Source organism: Carcharhinus amblyrhynchos, chromosome 23 (genome assembly GCF_965287045.1).
Source record: "Carcharhinus amblyrhynchos chromosome 23, sCarAmb.v2.hapA, whole genome shotgun sequence".
NCBI classification, from domain to species: domain Eukaryota; kingdom Metazoa; phylum Chordata; class Chondrichthyes; order Carcharhiniformes; family Carcharhinidae; genus Carcharhinus; species Carcharhinus amblyrhynchos.
Genome location: NC_137346.1, coordinates 43771499 through 43791570, shown reverse-complemented (window position 1 = coordinate 43791570; position 20072 = coordinate 43771499). Strand labels below are relative to the sequence as shown.

General features: G+C 44.7%; 1 protein-coding gene across 3 annotated transcripts in view; it reads left to right on the top strand.

Annotated features, from left to right (window-relative positions):
- zzef1 (zinc finger, ZZ-type with EF hand domain 1) overlaps positions 1 to 20072 on the top strand; it is a 242207-nt gene that overhangs the window by 202089 nt on the left and 20046 nt on the right. The window lies entirely within an intron of this gene.

Here is a 20072-nt window from a genome sequence, read left to right as displayed (position 1 = left end):
AAAATCATACCATGGCAGCTTCAGAATCTGAATTCAATTTTTTTTTTAAAAGGTGCTGCAGTAAAAGGGACCATGATGCTAATGTAAAAACTGCATGGTTCACAAACATCTGGCCCAGATGAGACTCTCTCACAACATCACAGATTCCTAACTGCACTGTAAAGTGAGATGGCAAACCACACATCCGTATCAAACCACAGCCAACAGTTCAAGAAGGTGACCCAGCATGGAAACCTCGGGGAAAGTTGGGCGGGGCAATAATTGCTGGTCTTGTCACGTCCTGTGTGGCTGGATTCTTTCAATAATCCTAAATTATGATTCACGATATCAATTAAACGGCCTCAAACAACTGAGGCAGCGCAGTTGTTAGCAGTGCTGCCTTACAGCACCAGGGACCCGGGTTCGATTCCCGGCTTGGGTTCCTGTCTATGTGGAGTCTGCATGTTCACCCCATGTCTGCGGAGAATGACGGACGTGTTTCCTCTGGGGTCTCCCACAGTCCCGAAAGACGTGCATTGGCCATGCTAAGTTCTCCCTCAGTGTACCCGAACATGCACCGGAGTGTGGCGAATAGGGCATTTTCACAGTAACTTCATTGTAAGCCCCCTTTGTGGCACCAATAAATAAACTTTAAAACTGTCTTGTAACCAAGGGTAGTGCTTCAGCTTCCCACTAGTCTGTGCTATTGGACAAGGCACTGCTGAATTACATCACTTGTTTTTGAGGGTCAGTGCCAGAATCATTTATTTTGTCATCCAGCCATACTCTCTTCTGAGCTTTATTTGAAAAATCACATAAATGTTGTTAGGATGCGGACATGAATGTGACTCCCAGGCTCAGGACCTAAAATAGGAGATAAATGCAGAAGGACTGCGAAGAGTTCACATTTCCCTCTTCGTTTTAATAGTGTAAACAGTTTTATTCTGCTATTGATGCCTGCATCATTTTTAAAATCATCCTTGTAAAATGGTGCACGTAGCAGCCTGCCAAGGTGAGAGAGACAGCTGCGTGCTACTCCACAGCTGGGTGCAGAGGTTGCTACAGCTGTTTGGAGTTGTGTACTCCCCTCGTGAATATTAGCGCGCCCAGTCCTTTAAAAGCAGGTGCTTCCTCTGGCAGAAGCAAAATCGTAGAGTCATAGAGGTCTACAGCATGGAAACAGACCCTTCGGCCCAACTTGTCCATGCCGCCCTTATTTTTTTAAACCCCTAAGCTAATCCCAATTGCCTAAATTTGGCCCTCTATACCCATTATACCCATGTAACTACCTAAATGCTTTTAAAAAGATAAAATTGTACCTGGCTCCGCTACTACCTCTGGCAGCTTGTTCCAGACACTCACCACCCTCTGTGTGAAAGAATTGCCTCTCTGGACACTTTTGAATCTCTTTCCTCTCACCTTCAATCTATGCCGTCTAGTTTTAGACTCCCCTACCTTTGGGAAAAGATATTGACTATCTACCTTGTCTATGCCCCTCATTAATTTATAGACCTCTGTAAGGTCACCCCTCAGCCTCCTACGCTCCAGAGGAAGAAGTCCCAGTCTATTCAGCCTCTCCTTATAACTCAATCCATCAAGTCCTGGTAGCATCCTAATAAATCTTTTCTGCACTCTTTCTAGTTTAATAATATCCTTTCCATAATAGGGTGACCAGAATTGCACACAGTATTCCAAGTGTGGCTTGATCAATGCCTTGTACAACTTCAAAAAAAGACGTCCCAAATCCTGTATTCAATGTTCTGACCAATGAATCCAAGCATGTTGAATGCCGCCTTCACCTCTCTGTCTACCTGTGTCTCCACTTTCAAGGAGCTTTGAACATGCACCCCTAGATCTGTTTGTTCCGTAACTCTTCCCAATGCCCTGCCAGAGTTGTGCTGCACTCACATCCCCTTTGCAGGGGGGAAAAAAAAGTCTTCTAATAATTCCTTTGATTGGCAGCTTGTTTCCATGGATAGAGGATTGGTTGTCTAATAGGAAGCAGAGAGTTGGAATCCACGGGTGCTATTCTGGTTGGCAGTTCGTGACTCGTGGAGTGCCGCAGGGATCGGTGCTGGGGCCTCAACTGTTTACCATTTACATAGACGATCTGGAGGAAGGGGCTGAGTGTAGGATAACAAAACTTGCTGATGACACGAAGATGAGTGGAAAAGTAAATTGCGTGAAAGGCGCGGAAAGTCTGCAGAGGGATCTGGATAGGCTGAGTGAGTGGACGAGGACCTGGCAGATGGAGTATAACGTTAGCAAATGTGAGGTTATCCACTTCGGTAGAAATAATAGTAGGAGGGATTATTATTTAAAGGGCGAAAAGCTGCAGCATGCTACGGTGCAGAGGGACCTGGGGGTCCTTGTGCACGAGTTGCAAAAACCTAGTCTGCAGGTGATCAAGAAGGCGAATGGAATGTTGGCCTTTATAGCGAGGGAGATAGAATATAAAAGCAGGGCGGTCTTGCTGCAACTGTACAGGGCACTGGTGAGGCTGCAGCTGGAGTACTGTGTGCAGTTTTGGTCGCCACATTTGCGAAAGGATATATTGGCCTTGAAGGGAGTACAGAGAAGGTTCACTAGGCTGATACCGGAGATGAGGGGGTTAGCCTATAAGGAGAGATTGAATAGACTGGGTCTGTACTCGTTGGAGTTTAGAAGGCCGAGGGGGGATCTTATAGAGACATATAAGATAATGAAGGGGCTAGATAGGGTAGAGGTAGAGAGATTCTTCCCACTTAGAAAGGATAGCAGGACTAGAGGGCACAGCCTCAAAATAAGAGGGGGGGGCGCAGTTTAGATCGGAGGAACTTCTTCATTCAAAGGGTGGTGAATCTCTGGAATTCTCTGCCTGTTGAAGTGGTGGAGGCTACCTCGCTAAATATATTTAAGTCACGGGTAGATAGGTTTCTGATAGACAGGGGAATTAAGGGTTATGGGGAGAAAGTGGGAAAGTGGAACTGATCCACTTCAGATCAGCCATGATCTTATTGAATGGTGGGGCAGGCTCGAAGGGCTAGATGGCCGACTCCTGCTCCTATTTCTTATGTTCTTATGTTTACATTGTGCCCCATGGTAATTAGTGTATGTATATTTACAATGCAAATTTAATTTTTTCTTATTTATGTAAATGTGGCTGCTATCAACATATTACAAATATAGCCGTTGTTCAGTGAATCTTATTTGCACATAAACAATAGATTCAAATATTTGCAAAGTCTCATATTCGGACATGGGTTTGCTTTGACTCCAAAGTTTGCTTTACCGAACATCGTAAGTAATTGTCACCCCTCCTTTCTGTAATTTGTTCCAGCACTCTCACTCACTGGGATCCCTGCACTCTTCCAATTCTGGGCTCATGGATAATTTAATCACTTCACAATTGGTGGCCATGCCATCAGCTACTTAGGTCCTCGACTCCTCCCTTGCCCCAAGGCAGTTCCTTCATACCAAGCTTTCAATCATCTGTCCTAATATCCTTGTATGGCCTATGTTTTCTAACATTCCTACATGTTTTCCCATGTCAAAGGCCCTTTATATGCAAATTGCTGCTGCAAGTTACTAACATTTGCCCCTTGCTACACACTTCTAATATTTATGTGGCTTGCTGATTGGTCGATAAGCACACCCTAATTCCAGACCAGACTTTCAATTCTTCTCCCTGTTGACACATTGGGGGCGGTTCTCCAAAAATACTTCGGTGTTGAATTCATGTAAAAACTGGAGTAAGTCCCTCCTTTTTTCAGCAGGAGTTTCAAAATGAATCTCCCACACTCTGTGCACTACAGAGTGCCCTAGTGAGATTGACTCTGAGCATCAGGGACCAGGGCTTATTCCTGGTGAAGACCCTGGCAGCATCATGCTGAGCAGGCCACTGTGCAAGAACCCACCTGTTGTTAGTGTTTATTTATTACTCACAAGTAAGGCTTACATTAACACTGCAATCAAGTTACTCTGAAACTTTGCTAGTTGCCATATTTGGGTCAGTGCAACTAACCAGCGTGGTGGGACGAAACTGGAGCACCTGGAGGAAACCCACACAGACACGGGAAGAATATGCAGATTCTGCACAGACAGTGACCCAAGCTGGGAATCGACCTGGGTCCCTGGAGCTATGAGGCAGCAGTGCTAACCACTGTGCCACCATGCTGTTACCACCAAGATCGATGCATGCGCACTGGCCCCTGTCTGCTGACCTCCAGGTCGCTGGCCCCTACATAGGTGGCCGTATGGATCCCCATCCCACGGCCTGATCACTGACCCCCTGAAGGTGCCTAGACCAGCCTCGACCTGCCCCTCAGACCCGATCTCAGAATCCACCCCTCCCCTCCTGATCTCTGAATGTGGCCTGACTCCCCCAGCAGGCTGTCCCACCCCAATGGCAAGCCCCGACCACTGGCCTCCCTCCCCTGTCAGTCAGAGCCCAAAGTGTAGAGTGGCAACAGGACCCTCCACCCCCAAAGATCACCTTCTGAAATGCCAAGATGTCCCCTGGTGCATTGGGACTTGGTCCCTTGGGCAGTGCCAGGGGCCCAAGGTGGCACTGCTGTGGTGGCAATGCCCAAGGGACACCCTTTCCCGGGCATCCAACCCTCTGGTGGGCCTCGATTGCCCTCCTTCATTCCAGTGGGTTCAGGTCACCAGCTCCCTGCAAGTGGAGACTAGCTGGCCCGGAGACTTTAGTCCTGGGCTGCTATTGCTATTTCAATTAGATTAAAATTAGATGTTGAATACATTGGGCAGCTCTGCGCGGAGCTGACGGCACCAGAAATCCCATGCTGGGAGACACGTGGAGGTCATGGCGCCCAGTGGGGAATCCGTGAAACAGGATCTGCTCGAGTCTCCTATCCACTGTACTACAAAAGCAGCATAGCAGGATGGGAGAATCGTCCCATTGTCATGACCAAACAAAATCTTTCATTCTGCCTCGCCCGCCTCTTCCACTATATCATTCATTACATTTTTGCCCCTCTTCAAGGTGATTTAGATAAGCAAGTGAGTGGGCAAATACATGACAGATGCAATTTAACTGTAAAGTTATCCACTTTGAATGGAGAACCAGAATGACAGAGCCTTATTTAAATGGTGATAGATTGGGAAATGTGCTAAGAGACCTGGAATTCCTTGTACACCAGTCACTGAAGGCAAGCATGCAGGTACAGCAAGCAGTGAGGAAGGCAAGTGGTATGTTGGTCTTCATTGCAAGAGTACTTCATTACAGGAGCAAGGATGTCTTGCTGCAGCTGTTCAGGGCATTGGTGAGATCACATCCCGAGTATTGTGTGCAACGTTGATCTTCTTACCTAAGAAAGGATAAACTTGCCATGGAGGGAGTGCAGCAAAGGTTCACCAGACAGATTTCTGGGATGGCAGGATTGTTGTGTAAGGAGAGGTTGGGTTGCCTGGGCATATATTCACTGGAATTCTGAAGAATGAGAGGGGATCTCACTGAAATGTGTAAAATTCAGACAGGACTACACAGACTGGATGCAAGGGGTGTTGTTTTCTGTGGCTGTTCTATCTACCATGCTCTTGTCCCAGTCCATTCCCAAGCCACTTTACATCTTTCTCACAGCACATACTCCTGCCTAACTTTGTATTATCGGCAAACTTGGAAATATTGCATTTTGTTCCCACATCTAAACTGCTGTACGTCAACATTTCCCAATATATCATCATTTAACTAATACTCTGCCAGTAGATTTCTCTTATCAAAGTGGATAACTTCATACCTAACCACATTATACACCATCTTCCATGTATGTGCCCACTCACTCAACGTTTCAAAATCACCTTAAAGCCTCCTAACATCTTCCTCAGCCCCCACATTTACACCTAGTTTTGTGCCATCAATGAACGTGGAAATATTACATTTGGTTCTCTCATCTAAATCATTGATGTATAATAGTGAATAGCTGGGCCTAAGCACTGATCCCTGTGGGACCCCACGAGTTACCGCCTGCCGATTCGAAAAAGACAGATTCCTTCCTACTCTCTGTTTCCCGTCTGCTAAACTGTCCCTAAATTAGACCTCCCCAAATCTGGTGTAGAGAAAAGTCATAGGTAGAAGAAGGTAGATGAGGCATTCACTGAATGTTAAAATGGCAGCGTGGGCTTGTTGGGCCGAAGGGCCTGTTTCCTGTGCGGTGTTGTTCTTTGTTCTAACCAATTCTCAATCCATGCCAGTACATTACCTCTAATCCCAAAAGCTTCTATTTTGCACACCAATCTCTAATGTGGGACTTTATCAAAAGCTTTCTGAAAATCTAAGTACACCACATCCACTGGTTCACCCTTATCTATTCTACTAGTTACATCCTCAAATAACTCCAGTACGTTTGTCAAATATGATTCTCCTTTCAAAAATCCATGTTGACTTTGTCTAATCCTGTTGATGTTTTCTGTTATTGCAGTTTTTATGATAGACTCTAGTTTTTTCCTGTTATTGCTGTTAGGCGAACCGGTCTGTATTTGTCTATTTTCCTCCCTCTTTTTTAAACAGTGGGGTAACACTTGCCATCTTCCAATCTGCCAGGACTGTTCCAAAATCTATTGAATTTTGGAAGATGACAATCAACGCTTCCACTGTTTCCATGGCCACCTCCTTTATTACTCTGTTTGCCTTTTAAAATTTCTTAGTACGCTTCCCTACCTGTTTAAATATGCCTGAAATAGTTGAAGTGCTTCAACCATGTTTGATTAAGATACCATCGTGGGGGACTAGCTCAGAGTGTGACCGCCTTTGGAATGAAAAACAGCTTCCCATAAACAGCTGCTGCAGTACATAGAAAGAAGTCTCACAACACCAGGTTAAAGTCCAAAGGTTTATTTGGTAGCAAATGCCACTAGCTTTCAGAGCGCTGCTCCTTCGTCAGATGAGTGGGAATTCTGTTTACAAACAGGGCATATAAAGACACAAACTCACTTTACAGAATAATGATTGGAATGCGAGTTTTTACAGCTAATCAACTCTTAAAGGTACAGACAGTGTGAGTGGAGACAGCATTAAGCACAGGTTAAAGAGATGTGTATTATCTCCAGACAAGACAGTTAGTGAGGTTTTGCAAGCCCAGGCAAGTCTTGGGGGTTACAGATCGTGTGACATGAACCCAAGATCCTGGTTGAGGCCGTGCTCATGTGTGCGGAACTTGGCTATCAATCTCTGCTCAGCGACTCTGCACTGTCGTGTGTTGTGAAGGCCCCTTGGAGAATGCTTACCCAAAGATCAGAGGCCAAAATACTTAGAACTCATGTATTGCCGTCACAGCAAGATTCCAGAAATTTTTGCTTCGCAGATAGTTTACTGCTCATGTTTACTTGTCTGGCATTGAATGTCAAGGAAAAGTTCATGATGCACACTTACTTGCAAGCTCGCCATTCTATATCTTGTAAATGAAACATTATTTAGAACAATCATTGTAGACCTCTGATTAGACCTCATATTGTTCAGTTCTGTGCATCGCATTTCAGGAAAGAAAGGATTTTGGAAAGGATGCAGTGCAGATTCAACAGATATCACAAAGTCAAGAGTTAATAGACAGAGAGAAACAGTGTTTTCTGATTGGGCAGGGTAGAACATTAGGGCACAAACTGAAGATGAGACTCATACTTTTGAGGAGCAAGAAGCATATTTCAGGACAGGGGAAATCTGCAACTCCCTTCCCCACAAAAAGATCAATTGGTAATTCCAAAACTGATGTTGATAGATTTCTGTTAAGTTACTGGGGGAATACTGAACCAAGCATATAAATGGCTTGATGAAATACTGGGGAGAAACCAATCTCTTTAAGTAACCACAATGTAAACAGTGGGTGGAGGCGTACAGAATTTGCTATAATGCAATTCTTAAGGTAGATTCCTCGTTTATCGAGTGTGTCCAAACTGCAAATGATTTCATTGTCCTCTGTGTGGCCAGCATGGCTGTCCACAGAATTGACCATTCATGTTGGTGCTTGAGGAATCTTACAACCTCTGGCCTATTTTACTGCCATTGGCCTTCCCCTGGACATGTTAGATGTTACGAGTTTGACGCAGATGAGCTGAACCAAGTATGAATGAGCAGAAGCTTTAAAGGAGCAGAATTGTTTGAAAGCTGAACTTGATAGTGGTGCTTCAGACTACCTGTGATCAGCGATTGAGTTAGACTTCTCCAACAGTACATTTTTAAGGAAGGTGTGAATGGAAGCTGCAACCTTGAAGATAGCATTTTTAAATATACTTGTTCATAGTGTTGTGGGCGCTGCTGGCATTATTACCCATCCCTAAGAAGGTTATGAGCTGCCTTTTGAACTGCTCCAGTCCCTGAGGGGTAAGAACACCCACAGTGCTATAAAGGAGGGAGCCCTAGGATTTTGACCCAGTGAAAGTGAAGGAACAGCAAGGTTTTTCCAATTCTGGATGGTGAGTGGCTTGGAGAGGAAACTCCAGTTGGTGGTGTTCCCATATATTTGCTGCCTGCGGAACCTTGGTGAGTTCCTGCGGTGCATCTTGTAGCCGGTACACACGGCTGCCGCTGTTTGTCGGTGGTAGAGGGAGTGAACGCTTGTGGAAGGGATGTGAATCAAGTGGGCTGCTTTGTCCTGGATGGTGTCGAGCTTGTTGAGTGTTGTTGGACTTGCATTCATCCAGGCAAGTGGAGAGTATTCCATCACACTCCTGACTTGTGCCAAGTGGATGGTGGACAGGCTTTGGAATTTAGAATGCGTAGAGGGATTTCCGTTTCTGGTTTCCTTCTAGTTCCCAAAAGAGAAATTTGATTCTGATCTGACTCTGCACTTGTACAGAAACTGCTTCAAATGTGGAGTATAAAAGCACACAAATGGTTCCTGCTAGACAGGGGTAGTGAATTGAACATTGAGAAAGATTTTCCACAGATTCTGCTTTTCATGCAGTCTTCCTGATGTACACAATGTGTGATCCACTAAGCTATGGAATATTTGAGATGGACGCGATAACCCATGGAGCGAATTGACGTATTTGGGGGGAGCTGAGACCATATGTGGAATTAAATACAAAGATGAGAATTTTATACTTAAAAGCACTTGAGGAGCAGGGAGCCAATGCAAGTCAGCGTGGAAGGAAGGGGATTAATGGGCAAGTGGAACTTGGCGCAGCAGCAGAGTTTTATATAGATTGTGAAGCTTGAGGAATGGGAAACTGATGAGAGATGGGAATAATACCAGGGTTAAAGGTTAAGTGTTGTTGCTGCTGTGACAGTATTCAGTTGTTGTTGGTCAATGGAACACAGGTGCAAAGTAGTAAAGAGTAACTTTCGGAGTGATATCTGGAGGTAGATTTTCATTCAGACTTGAAATGAAATGGTAGAAGCCAAAACCTTGGAACCATTTAAGAAGCGATGGAAGAAGTATGGAGTTTGGATGAACTCAGGTGAGCCGAAAGAGTTCACTTATCTATAACCTCCTCGTGGAATGAAAGCTGTCTCTAACCAAGCTGAAAACTGTCAAAATGATTAGCGTGAATGATAAAACGATGTGGATCTACGGTCCAGTCCGTGCAACGCAAGTACACGGGAAGACTTTTAATAACACCAGGCGTGTCGAAATTTGCTGATGACACCAAGATTGGTGGAACGGCAAATTGTGCGGAGGGTGTGGAGAGTCTACAGAAGGATCTAGATAGGCTGGACGAATGGGCCAGGAAATGGCAAATGGAATTTAATGTTGGCGAGTGCGAGGTGGCCCACTTTGGTAAGAATAATGGTAGGAAGGATTATTACTTACGTGGCGAAAAACTGCAGCAGGCGACGGTGCAGAGGGACCTCGGGGTCCTTGTGCATGAGTCGCAAAAACCCAGCTTGCAGGTGCAGCAGGTGGTCAGGAAGGCGAATGGGATGCTGGCCTTCATAGCGAGGGGGATTGAATATAAAAGTAGGGAGGTCTTGCTGCGGCTGTATAGGGCATTGGTGAGGCTGCAGCTGGAGTACTGTGTGCAGTTTTGGGCGTCGTACTTACGCAAGGATATTTTGGCCTTGGAGGGAGTGCAGAGGAGGATTACTAGGCTGATGCCGGAGTTGAGGGGGTTGAGCTATGAGGAGAGGCTGAATAAACTAGGCTTGTACTCGTTAGAGTTTAGAAGAATGAGGGGAGATCTCATTGAGACGTATAAGATGATGAATGGGATGGATAGGATAGAGGTGGAGAGACTCTTCCCGCTCAGAAAGGATAGTAGGACTAGGGGGCACAGCCTCAAGATAAAGTGGGGGGCGGTTTAGAACGGAGTTGAGGAGGAACTTCTTCACTCAAAGGGTGGTGAATCTCTGGAATTCTCTGCCCGTTGAAGTGGTGGAGGTTACCTCGCTAAATATTTTTAAGACGCGGGTTGATGGGTTTTTGATAACGAGGGGATTAAGGGTATGGGGAGAGGGCGGGAATGTGGAACTGAGACACGACAGATCAGCCATGATCTTATTGAATGGCGGGGCAGGCTCGAAGGGCTAGATGGCCTACTCCTGCTCCTATTTCTTATGTTCTTGTGAAATGTCAAAGCTGCTGAAGTACTTTGAAAAGTGCCCGTACTTTTCCGGTAACTGCAGCACGCTGGTAAAATTGCAAACAAAATGACAAATTTCTAAAAGAAATTAGATTTTGTGTTCTTATTAGATTCATACAATAATGGATCCAGGGTTCAGTGTGTTTCAAGTCATAAATTTTATTCCCTGTCATTCCGTATAAAATTTTAGCTCGGTCAACCTGGCAAAAGCTACTACATTAGCTGATCACTAGTAAGGGTTTGCTGTAGTTCTTCCACCACCGCTCCCCCCCCCCCAGTCCAGCACATGCGTCCGAACATGCTGCCCCAGCACGATGATAAATTACATCAGAAATTCAGAAATCCGTAACGGACTTGGATTTCCATGCAGCTGCTTTGAACATGGGGAGAAACAGCTTCTACTGGCAGGCTGGTGGAAGCAGATTCATTCGTCATTTTAAAAACGATATTGGATACGTGCCTGAAAAGGAAAGAAATTGCGGAGTGAATCTAAATTGGATAGCTCTTCCAAAACAGGCACAGGAATGCTGGGTCACATGGTCTTTCTCTGTGCTGTAAAGATTCTGTGATTTCTGCAGCCATAGCCATTAAATTGTACATGATTTGAAAAGCAATTGATGGGTTAATTTGTACTTTGTTGACACAAACATGGTTACTAAGGACTGTGCTTTTAGTTTGCCTAACTGATGTCAGGGAATGCAAAACAACAACCAGATGCTAGTAGTTTGTGATATGGATCATCAGTTTCCCTATAGCTAGTCCATTGTATTTACAATTATTCCATGCCTTGTGCGCATCTGCAATCTCTCATCGATCAGTTCCTGCTTAGCTGGAAACAACAAAGCCAATTCTCTACAAAGGTGGTTCTGCCAAACATCCTGCTAGCAAGAATCTGTTTTGCTTTGCCCTGAAGGTGTGCCAGCAGCTTGTGATGCTTAAGATGGTTATTTTAGAGACCAGCCCAACAGTGTTGAAAATTATCTTTATGGACAGCTCTCTGACCAGCTCTGTCTTGAGTTTAGTGACTGCAATTCCATTGCACAGACAAAGAGCTAAAGCTCTGTTAGTGTAAATGGTATGCCAAAAAAGATGATTTGTTATTCTGGTTCAAGAAAAGAATATTTGACGTATGTGATATTAAGGGCTTTTTTTAAAAACCTTTATTTTTGTGCTTTATAAATAAACAATTTGTTTTTTCCAAGGTGGTTGGTCTGCCTCTGGGGCACTTTCCCATGACAAATTGAGACTGCGAGAGCAGTTATCACCCTGTCCAATGCTACTCTGTATATCTAGTATATAGAGCCATTGAATCCTTACAGTGCAGACAGAGTCCATTTGGCCCATTGAATTTGCACCAATTCTCCGAAAAAGCATCCCACCCAGGCCCTCCACCCTATCCCCATAATCCCGCGTATTTACCATGGCTAACCCACCTAACCTTCACATCTTTGGACACTAAGGGAAAATTAGCATGGTCAATCCACCAAACTTGCACATTTTGGACTGTGGCAGAAAACCAGAGCGTCCAGTTAAGGATGGCAGAGTGATTAGCACTGCTGCCTCACAGTGCCAGGGATCCGGGTTCAATTCCAGCCTCATGTGACTGTCTGTGTGGAGTTTGCACGTTCTCCCCGTGTTTGCGTGGGTTTTCTTCAGGTGCTCTGTTTTCCTCCAAAGATGTGCAGGTTAGGTGGATTGGCCATGCTAAATTGCCCCTTCATGTCAGGGGGATTAGCAGGGTAAATATGTGGGGTTACGAGGATAGGATCGGGGTGGGATTGTTGTCAGTGCAGTTTTCACAGGCTGAGTATCCTCCTTCTGCACTGTAGGAATTCTGTGATTCCATAAAGTCCCGTTGCAGGACTTGAGCGTAAAATCTGGGCTAGCATTTTCAATGCGGCACTGTAGGAGTGTTGCACTGTCAGAGTTGCAGTCTATCATATGAGACTGAGGCTCTCTATGGTGGAGATAGATTTCATTACACTATTTCAAAGAACAGCAGAGTAATTATCCTGACTGTCAATATAATTATTTTATAAACTTTTTATTCACATTTCTGCTTAAATTTTTACTTTTAGAAGTTTCAGCACAGGTTTCTAAATGGATTACATTTACAGAATAGGAATTAAATCTTTAACTAAAGGAGGTATTCCCTAACAACACTGTAATATATTTACTTATATATGTATACCGTAAAACATATAGTGTTAGCTATTTATCCAAGGGCTTTTAAACTTTATCGTATTTTGTATAAACTGCATTTACCACTCAATCAACATCATTAAAACAGGCTATCTGGCCATTTTCAGGTTTGATGGGACCAATGGCCTCTCTGCACTGTTGAGATTCTTTTCTTTGATTCTATGACGCAGGGAGAATGTGTGGTCAACTTTTGGTTCGCAGGAATTGTGAATATCTTGCTTGTTGAAGTTAATTTTGCAGTGAAGACAAACAAAAGAATACTGAGAAGTAACTCTCATCTCATAACCAACTCAGGTTCTATTCAAAGTGTTTGACATGATTTCCCCAGTGTAGAAATGAGAATTAGAATGGGAGCAGAGAAATTGTTGGACAAAACACAAATGTACATTTAGTTCACTCTGTCCAGTTGTGGCAGTGGTGTGATGAAGCAATCATGGAGTTGCTATCTAATCATAGCAATTGATCTCTTATCAGCTGATCTCAAAAAGAGCCGGAAAAACCACAGTGGTGAAATTTGGGAATCTTGGGTCCAAATTTATTTGTTTCTTCCAAGCATGCACACTTCCCACACTTTTTTCCCCCTTCACTCATGGGATGTGAATGGCAAGGCCAGCATTCATTGCCTATCTCTCATGGCTCTTGAGAAGGTGAGAGAACTGTCTTGGTGAACCGTTGCAGTCCCTGTGGTGTAGGTACATCCACAATGCTGTTAGGAAGGGAGTTCCAGGATCTTAACCTAGTGACACTGAGGAACAGTGATATAGTTCCAAGTAAGAATGGTGAATGACTTGGAGGTGGTGCAGATCTCTTTTCCCTGCTGCTGATGTTATTCTAGGTGGTAAAAGTATCCCACAAGGAAGTAGGAATATGGGGGTAGCCAGAAGAACCACAGAAGAAAACTCAAGATTGTTGAATAAAAGGCGTTTGCAACTTCAGACCCAGTGATTTCTGCCCCCTTCCCATTCCCCATGATTCCCCCCCTTCCCATTCCCCATGATTCCCCCCTTCCCATTCCCCATGATTCCCCCCTTCCCATTCCCCATGATTCCCCCCTTCCCATTCCCCATGATTCCCCCCTTCCCATTCCCCATGATTCCCCCCCTTCCCATTCCCCATGATTTCCCCCCTTCCCATTCCCCATGATTCCCCCCCCTTCCCGTTCCCCATGATTCCCCCCTTCCCATTCCCCATGATTCCCCCCCCTTCCCATTCCCCATGATTCCCCCCCTTCCCATTCCCCATGATTCCCCCCCCTTCCCGTTCCCCATGATTCCCCCCCCTTATCATTCCCCATGATTCCCCCCCTTCCCATTCCCCATGATTCCCCCCCTTCCCATTCCCCATGATTCCCCCCCTTCCCATTCCCCATGATTCCCCCCCTTCCCATTCCCCATGATTCCCCCCCCTTCCCGTTCCCCATGATTCCCCCCCCTTATCATTCCCCATGATTCCCCCCCTTCCCATTCCCCATGATTCCCCCCCTTCCCATTCCCCATGATTCCCCCCCTTCCCATTCCCCATGATTCCCCCCCCTTCCCATTCCCCATGATTCCCCCCCCTTATCATTCCCCATGATTCCCCCCCCTTATCATTCCCCATGATTCCCCCCCCTTCCCATTCCCCATGATTCCCCCCTTCCCATTCCCCATGATTTCCCCCCTTCCCATTCCCCATGATTCCCCCCCCTTCCCGTTCCCCATGATTCCCCCCCCTTCCCATTCCCCATGATTCCCCCCCCTTATCATTCCCCATGATTCCCCCCCCTTCCCATTCCCCATGATTCCCCCCTTCCCATTCCCCATGATTCCCCCCCTTCCCATTCCCCATGATTCCCCCCCTTCCCATTCCCCATGATTCCCCCCCCTTCCCGTTCCCCATGATTCCCCCCCCTTATCATTCCCCATGATTCCCCCCCTTCCCGTTCCCCATGATTCCCCCCCCTTATCATTCCCCATGATTCCCCCCCTTCCCATTCCCCATGATTCCCCCCCCCTTATCATTCCCCATGATTCCCCCCCCTTCCCATTCCCCATGATTCCCCCCCCTTATCATTCCCCATGATTCCCCCCTCCCCTTCCCATTCCCCATGATTCCTCCTCCTTCCCTGATCTTGTAATAGTTAAGACTCTTGAGGGAAAAGACTGCATACCATTTCAAGTCTCAATAATAGAATTCATTTGAGTTTTGCCATTAGTGTGTTGAGAGTTCTGATTGTCTAGGCAGAGTTGTTTACTGACAAAAAAGTATGATTCCTGTCAACTTTGGCACAGAATGAGGCGATCATACACGCCCTCCCCCTCAGATGAGTTCTATTCTGGCACTCTTTGAGATTACAGCATTGTATTTGAATTAATTAAATGCTGACCTCTTCTCGAGTATGGCAATTACTAAAATGGGTGCATCAAATAAAATTGCTGCATGAAATAAAGTCATTAACAATTTTTGGACGCATCTGATAAAGTGAGAGATTATCTGGATAGTGCGGGTGTTTTCATTCTCTGTGAACCTGTAGATTTCAAATGATGTTTGTTTCAAGCATAAATGTGCAGAGGTTTCTTTGTGTTGGACTAAAAGGGTTAGAGCAGTAAATGGTGGGTTTTGCCATGAAAGTGTCACTTGATTCAACACGAGTTCTGAAATGCTGTTTCGTAATGTGATCTTGTTTGTGGAGGCACACAGAATGAATTAGTGTTTGGATTTTGAAATGTAACCAGTCTGATTGACATGTCTGCTTTCCATAGTCATGTGGTGATTTGTTGTGTCCATGTGCTGTTGCCCTAATTCCAATCGTGGGCTGTTCAGGGGTACCTTGGTAGTTTTATGTAATACAAGCTGTGCTCTTTGCTTTAGGGTTTTTTTGTTGAGACATTGAGAGGTGTGCTTTAAAGCTCTGGATCACAGTACAAGAGGGTATGTTTCCTTCACTCCTGTGAGGCGGCCACATATCATCCTCCTCAGGTACAAGTAGGCAAAGAGCTCAGACTAGAGTGAGGGAAGATCAGAAGTTACTCAGAAAATAGACTGCTTTCTCAGCAATAGATTCATTCATCTGAATAACATTTTATAATTTATTTACTCCAAATTTAGAAATGGAATGTCTGCTATCTCAATGTCATGTAGAACTAATTCAAGTTAATACCGATTTGCTTTTGATGCGATTTGATGGCTTGCCAAACTTTCTAAATAAGCCTATAGTCCGTGCTCCAGGCTACATGTTCAAATATACTTCACACAGCAATTCTATTTCTAGATCCATTTTGTTATTGCATTAGCTGTATTCATGCTGTTCACCTTATGGTCCTACTGTAACTTTTATCTTCTAACCCCTAGAGCATAATTCATTGTCAAAGTGATGGTCAAATACACCAATAACTGGGCCTCCAGTACTTGAAGTACATCACCCCACTTTGAGCATTCCATTTAGTATTTTAATCTCCAACCTTTTACCAATTAATTGATGAGATCAGAAATTGTGCTTGTACTTTGTCAAAGTGAGACTCAGGAAAGCAGTCGCATACACCACAAAAGCATTTATTTAAATTGGAAAACTCTAGATTCATCTAGACCATATGAAGGACATGACCAAGGTTGAAAAGTGTAGGAGGGAAGCTGGGTGCTGTTTCAGAAAGTCAGCACAGATTTGATGGACCGAATTGTTGCCTCCTGCAGTGTAGGGTTTCTGTGGTTACTGCATGGTCAGGAGGATTAGGTGATGCCAGATTTGGCTTTTAAAGTTTTCACATTATTAAAAGGAGGAAATTCTGAGGGAAGTAACAAGTTTATTTATTAATGTCACAAGTAGGCTTACATTAACACTGCAATGAAGTTACTATGGAAATCCTCCAGTTGCCGCGCTCCAGTGCCTGTTTGGGTACACTGAGGGAGAATTTAGCATGGCCAGTGCACCTAACCTGCACGTCCTTTGGACTGTGGGAAGAAACTGGAGCACCCTGAGGAAACCCAAGGAGACGCAGGGAGAACATGCAGACTCCGCACAGACAGTGACCCAAGCCAGGAATCGAACCCAAGTCCCTGGTGACGTGAGGCAGCAGTGCAAACAACTGTGCCACCGTGCTGCCCTTGAACCTGCAACCTTCTGACTTGGGTGCGAGTACCAACAACTGAGTCACCTCTGACATCATTACAGAACAGGGGTTTTGGAAGAAGAAGCTAAGATTCTAGGCAGCAGCCTTGGTAATGGAGGAGATGTGAGGACTTCTTCAGAATTGGAGGGTATTGGCCTAGAATGCAGTGGATTAAAAATGATGGAAATGTCACACAAAATATGAGCCATCTGGAGGATACTAGATATTAAGCAGACAAAATATTTTCGACTTGCTTAAATTGCAGGCGTGGTATTGTGCATGGTTCTTTACACCAGAGCTTTAGAAGGACTTTGATGTATCACAGCAAGTTCATGGAAAATTGTGATGATTTGTCACCTTAAGCCCTTAATTTATGAGAAGGGACTCAGACCACTCATTAGTTAAAGTTTATTTATTAGTGTCACAAATAGACTTACATTAACACTGCAATAAAGTTACTGTGAAAATACAAAATTTGGGAGGGAATGGCCTGGGCTTTCAGGAGTACAGACAAGATTGCAGTTGTGTTGTTTGATTTTGACAGCAGCAAGCAAGAACATGTCCGAAACTGACTCGAATAGCACCAGAGAGCAGTAAGGTTCATCCAACCCGGTCGAATGGTGGCTATGTACAACAGACTCCAGACGTTCTTGAGACAACTTTCAAAAATATATGCTGCTGTTGCATAAGAATGGTTCACATCTCAGCAATGAACGTTACTACAAACCTAAATAAGGAAATTCCCCTGTGGTTTTAGACGAAGGAAAACTCAACGCAACGGCAGTTGTTTTTTTTTCCTTCCAATTTTGCAAGCCAGGCCAAACACGAAATTAAAACCTACAAATGCAGCACTCCAAAACCGTCAAAACATTTTTTAACTTTCCTGCTTCACGTTCCCACACAGCCAGTACTGGGAGAAAGTAGCAGGTTCCTGTGGGTGCCGACCCTTACACTCCAGCTTGCCTCCAACTGTCTTCAGTCTTGCACAATGAATCATAGAACCCTACAGTGCAGAAAGAGGCCCTTCAGCCCATCGAGTCTGCAATGACCACAATCCCACCCAGGCCCTACCCCCATGTCCTTGCATATTATTACCCACTAATCCCACTAACCTACACATCTTAAGACTCTAAGGGGCAATTTTAGCATGACCAATCAACCTAACCCGCACATCTTTGGACTGTGGGAGGAAACTCACGCAGACACGAGGAGAATGTGCAAACTCCACACAGACAGCGACCCGAGGCCGGGAATCGAACCCAGGTCCCTGGCGCTGTGAAGCAGCAGTGCTAACCCACTGTGCTACCGTGCCGCCCCGACGGAAATAGAAATACTCAGCAGGCTGGGCAGCATCTTCAGAGAGAAAAACAAAGTAAACGTTTCGGGTCGGTGACGTTCACTCTTTTTTCTTCCCTCTCTCCGCAGGTGCTACCGAGCCTGCTGAGTCTTTCCAGCATTTTCCGCTTTTATTTCAGATTTCCAGCATCTGGTATTTTCCTTTTGCCTCGTTCACCAGTAGAAAAGCGGGCCATTCTTGTGAAGCTCTAATAAGGTCCACACAGGCTTAAAACTCTTAACGTTTGGCGTAAATGTGTAAATCATCAGCTGTATTAAGGAGTGTATTATTTGGGAAAACTAATCAGCATGTTAAGATTGGATTAAACAATGTATTGTGCATTGAATACTTTAATATTCTGTGTTCCAGTTGTGACTGAATTATTAGTTATATGAAGTACACTGCACAAGGGTGTAACATTCACTCTAACCACCATGTTGTTCTGCGCTTAAAAGATTACTTATCAACAAAATGCATTGTTCCTGTTGTCAAAGAGAGCAGTATCAATGTTGTGAGATCTTGTCTAATGTCTCTGTACTGGATACAGGAGCTAATCACAATAGTGACAGATAAGATACCGCAGTTGGTCATTTAATTTATATTTTTTTCAAATGTGCTTATGGGACTAACCAGCAAGAGCAACTTTTATTTGTATAGCTTCTTTAACATGATTTTTATCAACTTCATAACTTTTGACACAATTTTATGCAAGAAAATTGGGCACAGCTGTCTGGGGGATATTAGGGCAGGTGTCTTAATAAAATTGGAGTATTTTTGTGGAAGAGAAAGATAAAGGAGAATTCTGGAGATGAGACCCAGGCAGCTGAAAGCGTGGCTACCAATGGTGGAGCAGTTAAAATTTGGGATGCACAAGAAGCCAGAATTCAAGCAGGGCAGAGATCCCAGAGGGTTGTAGAACTATTGCAGAGCTGAGGGGGAAACTGTTCAGGGTTAAGGGAGGGGAGGGGGGCAGTGAATAAGTTGGGTGGACTGGGGAAGCAGGGGTAGAGGGGTGTGGGAGGGATGGTGGCAACCAAGAAGGGATTTGAAAACGAGGATGAGAATTTTAAAATTGAGGCTTTGCCAAACCAGGAACTAATGCAGGTCACGGGGGACTTGGTGTGAATTATGAATAGGCAGCAGATTTTGGATGAGCTCTAGTTTAAGCCCGGTGGTGGGCAGCACACAAGCCAAGAGACCATTGAAATATTCAAGCCCAAAGGTAAGAAAAACCTGGGTGAGGGCTTCAACAGGTAGGAGGGGAATCAAATGAGGTTATAACATTGTATCAGGCGGTCTTGGTTGTGAAGGAAATAGGTGATCAGATGCTCGTTGGAGCCAAATATGACACCAGGGTTGTGAACTACCTGATCAGTGACTACAAAACAGGGTTTTTGATGGGGGCCAAAGATCAATGCCCTTTTGCTCTTCCCAATATTTCATCGGGAGAAATTTCTGCTCATCCAGTAGCAATTGAACAGACACACAATCCAAATGAGTGTTTGAGAGGGTTGGCAGTGTAGAGTTGGGCATTGTCAGCATAAAGAGGCAATTTAGCGTGGCCAGTGAGGGGAAGGCAAATGGGTTAGTGGTATTATCACTAGACTATTAATCCAGAAACTCAGCTAATGTTCTGGGTTCAAATCCCACCATGGCAGATGGTAGAAATTGAATTCAATAAGAATCTAGTGATGACAATGAAACCATTGCCAATTGTTGGCAAAACCCATCTGGTTCATTAATGTCCTTTAGAGAAGGAAATCTGCCGTCCTTACCCGATCTGGCCTATGTGTAATTCCAGAGCCACAGCAATGTAGTTGAGACTCAACTGCTCTTCGGCAACCGGAGATGGGCAATGTGCCAGTGTTGCCCATTTTTCACAAATGAATAAAATAAAATAAAAATAATCCACCTACCCTACTGTGGGATGAAACCAGATATCTGGAGGAAACCCA